Source organism: Abramis brama (genome assembly GCF_963993115.1).
Source record: "Abramis brama genome assembly, chromosome: 13".
Taxonomy (NCBI): domain Eukaryota; kingdom Metazoa; phylum Chordata; class Actinopteri; order Cypriniformes; family Leuciscidae; genus Abramis; species Abramis brama.
Window position 1 is genome coordinate 34,539,864 of NC_139975.1, and position 8,565 is coordinate 34,548,428.

At 35.5% G+C, this 8,565-nt stretch overlaps 1 long non-coding RNA gene across 2 annotated transcripts; it reads right to left on the minus strand.

Moving 5' to 3' along the window:
• Window positions 1-2,598: 2,598 nt before the first annotated feature.
• LOC311094421 lies at window positions 2,599-7,854 on the minus strand. Of its 2 annotated transcripts, none has more exons than XR_014608654.1 (4): window positions 6,705-7,854; window positions 6,438-6,547; window positions 6,001-6,090; window positions 2,599-2,749 (listed from the first exon to the last, which is right to left on the minus strand). It is a non-coding gene; the product is annotated as an uncharacterized lncRNA (long non-coding RNA). The 2 variants fall into 2 exon arrangements; XR_014608655.1 differs by having other exon boundaries at window positions 6,698-7,854.
• Between the last annotated feature and the right edge of the window lie 711 nt (window positions 7,855-8,565).

Here is an 8,565-nt window from a genome sequence, read left to right on the forward strand (position 1 = left end):
TCTTGCGTGAAAACTAATTAAAAGTCATTAACGAACCCCTGCTGAAAAAAACAATAGAAACCATTACATAATTGCTAATGGTTTTAATGGTTATAAAGAGAACTGTATTGGTTTTAATGGAAACTGTAATGGTCCTAGTGGGTCTCTTTTGGTGATTTGCTTTCTTCTATTGGTGGCATGTTTTTTCTATTGGATACCATTAAGGACCAATAGAACACCTTTGGCAACTTATAGGTTACATGTTGGTATCTACTGGACACCAGTATGAACCATTACGTCTCCAATAAATGTAGTTTTTTCTTTGGTTTGATGATATTAATATATAATTTGTTTGTCACTGATTTCCTGGACTGTTCCTCTGTTTAAGTGACAACTTTCACAGTAGAACTGAAATTCTACTTCCTCACAACTTCCTAAACACTCTGTTAAAAAGATACTTGGATCGAGGTACAACCTCTTGGCCAAACAATTTATTTATCAACTGCAGTAAATCATGTAACTGGCAACCAGTTATTTTATGCTTTGCTGCATGGCTCATAATCATGAGCATTGCCTCAGCTTGTGTGGTAGTTCCTGTGGCAGTCAAAGCAGTGTCCATGTCAGGCTGTAGGTCAATCACTGACAGGGGATCAGGAGTGTTCTGCTTCATGCTGCCTGTCCTGTGGTCTATCTCAGACTCTGACACTGTTCCACTGCATGCCTTTAAAAAAGCAACATCTCTGTTTAAGGTATAGTTGTGTGTAGGTCTGCTCATACACATATTCACGTAGGTTCATATTTATTAATAAAAAATAAAAACGTCCAGAACCTCCAAAATGAATAATTAATCAAATACTTTGTTCAATTTATAATTCAAAACTTAAAGAAGTGTGTACCTGAGAGAGAGAGAAAAAAAAAAAAAAAATTATCAAAACAAGCTAAACTAGTACTCACATGTGTTTCTGAAGGACTACTTCCCAGCCAACATTTGTATATGGGGCCCATATGGGTATGAAATGGGCTGAAAAATGGGCCCCATGTAGGATTGTCCGCGGGTTCCATAATGGCCCCATGTTAATTGACCAGATGGATTTCATGTAGGATTGCACTTGGTACTAGGTGGGACCCAAGTGGGCAAAATGCACAAGACCCATCTCTGTCCCAGCTTTAACCCAGTAGACATTTGTATATGGGGCCCATGTGGGTTTGAAATGGGCTGAAAAATGGGCTCTGTATGGGATTGTCCGCGGGTTCCATAATGGCCCCATGTTAATTGCCCATATAGATTTCATGTAGGATTGCACTTGGTACTAGGTGGGGCCCAAGTGGGCAAAATGCACAAGACCCATCTCAGTCCCAGCTTAACCCCGCCGACATTTGTATATGGGGCCCATGTGGGTTTGAAATAGGCTGAAAAATGGGCTCTGTATGGGATTGTCCGCGGGTTCCATAATGGCCCCATACCAACTGCCCACATGGATTTCATATAGGATGGCACTTGGTACTAGGTGGGACCCAAGTGGGCAAAATGCACAAGACCCATCTCTGTCCCAGCTTTAACCCAGTAGACATTTGTATATGGGGCCCACGTGGGTTTGAAATAGGTTGAAAAATGGGCTCTGTATGGGATTGTCCGCGGGTTCCATAATAGCCCCATGTTAATTGCCCAGATAGATTTCATATAGGATGGCACTTGGTACTAGGTGGGACCCAAGTGGGCAAAATGCACAAGACCCATCTCTGTCCCAGCTTTAACCCAGTAGACATTTGTATATGGGGCCCATGTGGGTTTGAAATGGGCTGAAAAATGGGCTCTGTATGGGATTGTCCGCGGGTTCCATAATGGCCCCATGTTAATTGCCCAGATAGATTTCATGTAGGATTGCACTTGGTACTAGGTGGGGCCCAAGTGGACAAAATGCACAAGACCCATCTCTGTCCCAGCTTAACCCCATCGACATTTGTATATGGGGCCCATGTGGGTTTCGAAATAGGCTGAAAAATGGGCTCTGTATGGGATTGTCCGCGGGTTCCATAATGGCCCCATACCAACTGCCCACATGGATTTCATATAGGATGGCACTTACAAAAAGGTGGGCCCCAACTGGGCTACATGCACAAGACCTTTCTTGGTCCCAGCTTTAGTTTTTTTGTAGGTACTACAACGTTACTACATGGGCCGAAATATGGGCTGTAAGTGGGTTTGTCCATGGGTTCCATGTTGGCCCCAGCAACTTACTCATTTAGGTTTTATGCAGGATTTCACAGGGCTTTAGGTGGGGCCCAACTAGGAATCATATGCATGTGGCCCAATTAGGGATCATCTGGGTTCCATCTAAATGAGTAGCAACACCACACAAACAAGTTTTAAAGCATTAGAGCACACAGTGAGATTGAAATCTTTTCAAATTTAAATTTTATTGAAATTACCCATCATATTATGCAATATTCTGAAATTCCAGAGACAATATTTAAATAAGCAGATTTATGTCAGATTAAAGAGTATCTCTTTAAAGTTCTATACCTAATTGTTAAAATACATACTTTTAACCTGTATTTGACCCAGTCTTTACTGAAAGCTTTGAACATTTGAACAGAAAATAAAATGGGGGCAGTTAGAAGCAGCAACTACACATGTATCGGTACAGCTTACACTGCAGACAGTCATTTGTGCATTCTGGACACTGTCCTCCATCTCTTGTCCCAGACTATTTTGAGTGTTCCCTCTCAGTTTCTTGCCAGTTGATCTGAGCAGTCTTCTTAAGAGCCTCTGCAAAACAAATTTGTTTTTTTTAGAGATTAGGATTTTAGAGAAATCATGTTACTTACACATGTCACAATACCTTATGAAAAAATAACTTTTACTCAGGATAAAAAACAAAAACAGCATTAAACTTCAATTGGAATGGTCATGGTATTGGAATGTCACTGGAAGGGCATTTGGGAAATCAACAGAGAATTACTGTTTATTTATTCAGACTATTCCGATTTAATTTTGTTTTAATAAAACCAGTTTATAAAGTATGAATATGCAATGTGTTTGAAAGCATCAATTCATTAATTGATACAAGTTAACCCTTAAAAAAAATTATAAACAAAAATAATAATAATAATAATAATAATAATACATTATTTGTCTCAAGTCATTTTAATATTAGGTAGTTTCTCACAATCAGATTCTCAGTCCATGATAGAATGGGCCGACAAAATGATGCATAATTAAAGTATTTTAATTATTTTTTTATTGCTAATGATTTATGATTGCTTTTAAAGTAAAAATATAAAAATATTATTCTTTGTGTCTTTGGAAAATAATTGAGGTGATCACAGGTGTGGATGATTCTTAAATTTCCAGGATGGCTCGACTTCAGAGTCACAGTTTTAATAACAAGTTAGAATTGTTAAAATGAGAATCTGATTCTTTTAGTGTTTCAGACAGAGATCATGATTCTGAACAGATAAATTAACAACATAACATGTAATTTACTAGAGGTTCTGACAAATGTTAATTTCTGCAATCGATTTAAAATGAATATGAATCTGAATAAAAAAAAAAGTTTGAATGAATGATTTAATGACTAAAATACGTGTTTCATTACTGGATGAATCAGCGTTTTTGAACGAATCTCTAGAATGAATGATTAAAGTTTCAAGTGTCAAGATTCTTGCAAAAGTTGATTTACTCTATTTTGATTGCTACTGTAGACAGTGTTTATATCTGAACTATAAACTTTTATCTCAGTACTTCTGTGATCATTTGAATTAAGAGCTGATGTTGTTGTAATATTATTTAAGAATATAATAAATGACTGTTGTGTCAATCTAAAATGATCTTTCCACTCATCATTCTGTGAAGTGGTGCAGGACAACGTTGTCCAACAAGTGCTTGTTTCGGACTCTCATCTGCAGATGCCTTGTTTTGGGCATCTGGGCATTGTTTTGTTACTGCTTGATTAATATAAGCAGCACGGCAAACCTTTGTGTACTCCTCGTCTCCTAATAAGGACCTGAAATATAGGTAAATATAAGTCTGCTTTTTAAAACAACGGAGGATGGTTAGTTTGTGACAACAGCAGGAAACTGCATATTACGTTCACATCAAAAAGATTAAATCAGATTTGAAGCTTGTGACTTATAAATGCCCATCAACCTGATGACTTAGCATTCATGTAAAAACTATGTTCAGATTCATCAATCAGAATGATTTCATTCTGATCGAAACAAAACATTTCCATGTAAATGTGGCTACTGACAGCGCCAACGCAGATATAAATGTTCACTGTGATCTTACTTGACAAAGGTTTAAGACAAATCGTTTGTCATTTAGGAAAATATTGCGTGGGTATTTGAATCGAGATCAAAATCTTTCAACAATTTCAGCTCTAATTTCTGATAATATAAGTGGTAGGGGTGGAACGGTACATGTATTCGTATTGAACCGAAACGGTACGGGCGTCACGGTTCAGCGCATAAATTTACACGGAGAATACACAGTATAAAAATAAATAAAACTTGTGTGCAAATTAATGAATGTAATGTGGAACTACTGTTAGATACGCGGGTTCTTTAGGGACACCTAATCTGCATTCCCGCCTTAGCTCTGAAGCTGGCTGCGATGTAAAGATTGCAATGCTGGAATATATTGTGTGTGTGTGAGAGAGAGAGAGGCGCGGTCATGATCGAAAAGTCGCAAAGTGCTTACTGAAATTTGTGTGTGTGAGGTGTGATCGAACAGTGTAAACATAAAAACATACTCCGTCATTTTGTTTATACAGGACATCATTCAAACTGCAAAGTGTTTAAGTTACTGTTAATTAAAATTTTAAGAGAAAACAAATATATTAATCTGAAATGTAGCAAATTAATTCAATTAAATTAATTCAGGTACAATTACCAAACATATCTCAAGGTCTTTTTATTAATTTAATTAATAAACTAATTATATAAAACTATTGTCAGTGCACTACAAATAAACTGGTTCTATGCCTTACTTTATTAATAAAACTTATTTAAAAAATACAAGGCTTAAGTAATTTATTTTCCTTTGGTGGTACAGCCTGAGACATGCACAAGCCTTCTGCATTTTTGTTTTGCTTTGCTTTTTTCCTCCATTGTACCGAACTCGTACCGAACTGTGATGTCTGAACCGAGGTATGAACCGAACCGTGACTCCTGTGTACCGTTCCACCCCTAATAAGTGGCTCTGTATATTTCTGATATGTAGAGAAACATTACACTTAATTCAGAATCCTAACTACACATAGTATTAAAGTAGTTCACTTTAAAAATGAAAATTAGCCCATGATTTACTCATCCTAGGTATGTATGACTTTCTTGTTGCAGACGAATACAATCGGAGTTATATTAATAAACACATTGATGCTTCCAAGCTGCATAATGGCAGTGGATTGCAACCATTGCATCCATCAGATTGAAGCTCAAAAAAGTGCATCTATCCATTACATAAGAACTCTACGCGGTTAATAAAGGCCTTCTGAAGCGAAGCCATGAGTTTGTGTTAGAAAAATATTAATATTTAAAACAACTAGGTTCTGGGCAAACAAACATACAGATTCCACTTAAGGGTAAAGCGCAACTTATGCGAGTAATGCGACGTGCTGCTGATATTTACGCTACCCCATGATGCACTACGCTACTTCTGACGTCACAAGTTGCGTAAGTTGTGCTTTATACAAAAGTAGACTATGTATGGCCGGAAGCTAGTTATTTTACTTTCTAAAGTATTAAATATGGATACTTTTGGAAACTCATGGCCTTGCTCCAGAAGGGCTTTATTAACCCAACCCCATAGTTAATATAACTCCAATTGTATTTGTCTAAAAGAAGAAAGTTATATACACTAACGATGGCTTGAGGGTGAGTAAATCATGGGGTAATTTTCATTTTAGTGAAAATTACTACTACTCTAAGTCAATTATGTAAAATCTAATTTTGTAAATTTTATTAAATTAAGTAAAATCAAAACACCTCACACATAACAAAAGGTTAATAGATTCATACCAGAAGTGACAGTGCAATCCTTCACCAAATTGCCAGTACTCATCTGGATCCTTGGTCAATCTGAGGTGGGATGGAGGGGGCTGATAAGTCCTTAAAAAGAAAGATTTAATTTGTACCATTCCTTTAAACAATATTAAACAAAACGTATTTAAATTGTACCAACATTTGCCATTATTAAACATTCAGACAACATGAACAAATGGTCACCAATAGCTCCCTGGGTGCCGCAGCAAAACCGTCTGCCCACTGCTCTGGGTGTGTGTTCAGTGTGTGTGTGTGTTCAATACTCACTAACACACACACACACACTATGAACACACACCCGGAGCAGTGGGCAGCCGTTTTTGCACATACATGTCACGTCACATCACACAATTGTAGCTTTGAAAAAAGCAAATTGGTACACCAAAATCAAACAGACCATCTAATAATTTTACCTGTCGCCACATTTATCCTGTTATGACACGTCTGAGGGTCTTTCCCTTGATGCTTTTCAGTGAACTAAATAAAGGACTGATGATGGTGACATGTTCTCCTTTCTTTGTCACTTTAGAGAAAGAAAGACAAAAGGATAAAAAGTTACTCAGATTTGTCACTGGTAGATGAAATTACTTTTGATGATGAGAATAATACTTTTAACTACATAATATATTAATCCCAATGTAAGGTTTAGAAGCAATGGTTAAAATTGACTTGCATCTTACTGAAGTTGATAATCGTGGTGGATTTGTCTCTCTGTTGGGTGCCTGTTCTCCCCAAAAAATCTTCTTCCAGTGCTTGAGATATATATATATATATATATATATATATATATATATATATATATATACATATATAAATGACAGTTATATCAGTCACTTTACTCATTCGGATGCTCCTTCCCTAGAAAAATAAATAAATACATCAAATGCAATAGTTCCACTTTAGCACAATCAAATACACTTAACCTCAGCACTACTTCCAGATAACTAAAGTTGCATTAAGTACAACATTTGTTGTTCTTATTGACTTTAAGTATATAATTTAGGATACCAAAGTACAATTGCAGGGTATTTATATTAAGTACATAAATATGTAAATGCATTTGTAGTAAACTTAGCATAAAATCAATTTTTCAAATATATTTTAGTTATATATTTTTTCCAATAGGGTTTTCATGTGTTTGAGTTTTAAACTAGCTGACTAACATTGACATCAGAGGCTACAACGTGCTAATACGCTAATCACTATTAGCATCTTACTGTAATCAAATCAATGGTACACATACACGCGCGCGCACACACACACACACACACAGCTGCAGGTTGTAGTACGTCCGTTATCCGTGTGTAAAAGTTAACTGACACAGAACATTTCTGGGAAGTTAATGAACTCCATTAACACAAGATTTGTTTACCTGCATTATATATTCTACCATGAACTATATTAACATTCGTATCCACTTATTTTAATGTAATGCCTAAACGTTTAAATATATATTAATTGATCTCTGTTTTTTCTAAACTAATAGGACATGAACACAAAACATAACTACGTAATAGAGACTGAAAAATGTTCTCTTACCTGATATCACCAAAATGTTTGCAGGACTCACACATCCAGAACGACCTTCCTCTGTGTTCACATATCAGCTTCTGTTCTCCTCCGTTTACATGTCACAACGCAAATTAGTTTAAAATAATAATTTAACAGGCATAAGGAAAGACCGAGTAATCTTGCCGAGCAGTAGCACACACACGTCGTCATCGTATTTTCAAACTTGACCAGTAAAAAGGCGCGCACGGTTGTCATTGGCCAGTTACGTAGATGACAGTCATATTAACCAATCATGATCAAAGAAGGTGAAACAACCAATAGTAATTGTTTCAGGGTGATAATGGAAAAGATTACTTTTCTTTCTTTTTTTGTTTTTGTTTAAAGAAATGTGTTTAGTTTTATTTGTATACTATATTTGATTAGTTGGTCAAATAGTGTTTGATGACAGTGTGAATAAAAATGCAATCCTGCATGGTAAGCTTTAGGCAAACACAAAATTGTAAGTCCTAACAAAATCACACAAAGCAAAAAAGTTTCTGCTTGTACTTCTCTCTTGAGATTGAAATTATATCCATTATTATTATTATTATTATTATTATTATTATTATTGTTAATAATATGATTATATTTTAACATAAATTTAGATTTTTGAAGTGGTGTTTTGATCAAAATATCATACAATGCTAAAATAACAAAATAATAATTAGAAATAATAATAATTCAAAGATTATGTATTCCTTGAAGACATGACATTGATTCAACATACAGATTTTGTAAAAACAAACAAACAAACAAAATAAAAAACTTAACAACATTAAAACAACAACTGACATTATTTCAACCATATTTCAACTTTGAGGGTCAGTCATGTGCCAACTATGACTGAAAAGAAAAGTCTGTACTGTTGACCTCAAAAGAAAACTGAACACAAAACACAAAATGCTAAATGAATGAAACTGCACTTTATTCTGTACTCCTGTATATTATGCAAATATGATTTCTGAATTTACATTGGATTTTCTTCAAACC